The sequence below is a fragment of the Egretta garzetta genome, unplaced genomic scaffold, assembly GCF_000687185.1.
Source record: "Egretta garzetta isolate BGI_Z169 unplaced genomic scaffold, ASM68718v1 scaffold248, whole genome shotgun sequence".
Taxonomy (NCBI): domain Eukaryota; kingdom Metazoa; phylum Chordata; class Aves; order Pelecaniformes; family Ardeidae; genus Egretta; species Egretta garzetta.
In genome coordinates this window covers 3,422,668-3,425,982 of record NW_009260596.1, presented here as the reverse complement: position 1 = coordinate 3,425,982, position 3,315 = coordinate 3,422,668, and positions in this window count along the sequence as shown.

The following is a 3,315-nucleotide window of genomic DNA, read 5'->3' as shown; positions in this document are numbered from 1 at the left end:
CGCCGGGGGGGGGGGGGGGGGGGGGGGGTGAGCGAGCGGCTGCGTGGTGGTGCTGAGTTGCCAGCCGGGTTAAACCACGACACTTCGTTTACCGTAGCTTTTGTGCCTTTCAAAAGTTATTAGGCTGTCACTCTACTATGTTCAATCCTGCTTAGTCATGCTTGGCTTAGCTCTATTAGCTTATTTGATGTGTTTGATTCTAAATCTTCACTGGCATGATCACAGTATATCCATTTTCAAATTATGACATTAATAACTCCCATTCCCCAAATTTCTTTAAAGCAAGTAATTGACTGGAGTCAAGGGTCTGAATGTTTTTACACAGCTTCAGATTCATCTGTCTGCCACAAAATTTTATTACAAACCAAAGAAAACAAACAGCCAAAACCAGGGGTTCTTCCATGAAGTGCTGTTTCAATTTGAAAAGGCACCATGTAAAGTTAAGCTACATTCTCATGCCAATCAAATATTACTGCCTCAAAATTTGTGTCATTAATAAAAATAAAACCACTGCAAATACCCTGATAAAAAAGTGAACCATGACGAAAACAGATTTTTGTTTTAAATTTTATTCAAAATTATATATTAGACAAATTTCACCCTTTGAATCTGTACCTCTACCATCAAATCTGATATTAAAAGATGACTTGTCTATATTGCTTAGGCTCCTAAACATTTATTACGGGGTCACAGCTCAGAGGAGACTGGGTTCTTGTTTAAATTTTTAACATCCCCTTGAAAGCTGTTTAATTTCACCACATATGCTCACAATTAGATACCTTGTTTTCATTTAGCTTCCAAAACATGGTTGGTGATATGTTTGCGATTAATCAGACAGAAATCATATGTACAAGTTTTGAAATCAGTATCTGAATGGATTTTGACTCTTGTTTTTATGGAAAATAGTTTTCCCATAAGACACTTCTCTGTAACTACTTTGAATTTAAAAAAAGAGGCATTTTTATTGTTTAATGAACCAGTGAAGAAACACTGTGCAAAAATAAGCTAATCTGCTGACATGTTTTTGTAATAGGTAATTACTTCAATTTTTTCAGAAGAACAAAAGAGAAAGAGAGACAAATTAATTTGCCAGAGACCAAGATGCTGATGCAAGACACAAAGAGCCAGTGGCAAGTAAGAATCATATGCATGGATTCACTCTGCCACTGCAAAACATGTTTGATATGTGTGCATAGTTATACATAAAAAATTTAAAATTGGTCTTGCATCATCAAGAACTCACAAAACTTTTAAAATGCCTTCTCAACACAAAGAACAAGGAAACGCCTGTCTCTTATTCAGCCCATTTTCTCAATATCAGATTGTTAGTACACTGAGTGGGAGTCTGTTAATTCATCCACTAAATTCTCAGCTTCATAGGAAGACAGATCCTATCCTGTGGCTTTTCCATTCCTCCTTTTCCAACATTACATGTGATGGAATACTTTTAAACAATTTTTTTGTGTGTGTGCTGTGCAGAATGTTTGGTGTCTGGTATGACCTCCCATGGATCAGAGCTACATCGATTTATTAAATCAGCGTTGAATTCTGTAGGAAATGGAGCACCATTGTTCTCGAAGAAGTCCACACACTCTCAAACTTTCTGGATCCAATACTGTGAACTACCTTCACATGAGCCTGCTTTTAAAATGCCCTATAAATGACATCTTCCACTCACCCTTCCAGAGCACTTCAAGTTTGCTAATGTTGCGATCAGATTCTGAATGCCAGCCAGCTTTAATAATATTTATTTTAACTGGCTTGATTCCTAGGACTAAGTCCACAGTGTCCTTTGGTCTTGTTAGTTTGTCAAATAAGCATATACTGTCCATAAATTATATTCCTCTTTCTCCAAGGACATTAACTTTCATGATATCTGTGACTCTTAGCTGCCCTTATTATAAGCTCAAAATTATTATTTTATGTATTATTACTTAAATTATGATAAACTATTGACATTAAAGAACTGAATCATGAACCCAGAGCAATCTATTATTATCCTGAGAAAACAGATCCTACTGTATTACAAGCTTCCTCCTAACAGACCTGTGCTTCATTAACTATTATTGTGCACAAAAAAATATTGTGTTTTTCCCTTGCTCATATCTTTATACTCCTCCTTGATTGTTAGTTTACAGCAATAGACATTCTTTACTTATTTCCTTAAAGTGGGAAAGCTTCAGGTCTTTCTGAGCTAGATGAAGACTGAGAAAAGCTATGGGAGATGAATAGAACTGAAGAACGGGCTGTTATTGAAAGCTTCACCAGAAAAAAAAGTTGCTTTATTTTAGGGTTGGTGCATACTGGGTATATGTTTTTAAGTTATCCATTTTGTCAGTATTTGCAGTGCCTCAATTACTAAATCCTCTTTTCATTTTTTAAGTGCTATTGCAATTTTTGCAAGGGCCTCTGTTCTGATTAAGGGTCTTTCGCCCTAAAGTACCCACTGCTCAAATATTTATTCCATATAGTTTTGATATTCTTCCTGCCGATTTTCATACGATTCAATTAGAGACACATACTAGATTTTCTTTAAGAATCTCTGATTTCAAGAATGCTCAATGTCTTGACTTGCATATGATTTTACTAATTTTCCTAGGTGTTGTGTCCCTCTATCTCTTCTAAGAAAGTCCTGATATTCTTTCATCCTGAAAATTGAATGCAAACTGGAGTCTTTTGTCCCTATATTGTGAATATACACATGCAAAGTATGTCCCCCAAAGCCTGAAACGGGACTCCGACTTCACAGGGCTATCGCACTTTGCAGGAACGCAGTAAGACACAGACCATCTCCAGGTATCTTCATCTACATTGAAGAGGTCAGATGGTACTCAGCAATGGAAACAAAAGAAAGAAACAAACAAATGAAATAACCCATAAAATAGTAACATTAACTTTCTTAGCCCAAATACTTATGCCTCTACTTGCTCGGTCCTTTGGAAGATTAAGGTTTCCCAAACACATTATTTTTTGAATGGACAAGTCATTTCAGTAATACAAATATACATATATATATATAAGCCAAAAGTTAAACCAAAGTGCTTTAAAAAAAAGTTGATTGAAAATTAAAATATTGGTCTTTATATTTTCTGCAGAAAAATGTCAGCTTTTTATGAAAAAGGGCATTTTCCTTAAAATTATGTGTGTCATCAGCTAAACATTCATCAAATTCATCTCTGTTGACAAAAAAGGAATTGAGAACAGACAAAGGACAGAAGAATAAATTGACCAAAATCACTGTGTGTCATAAAGGGTAGTGACAACATATACCAAGTCCCCATCCAGCGCACTATTCTTTGGATCAGTCTGTCTGCC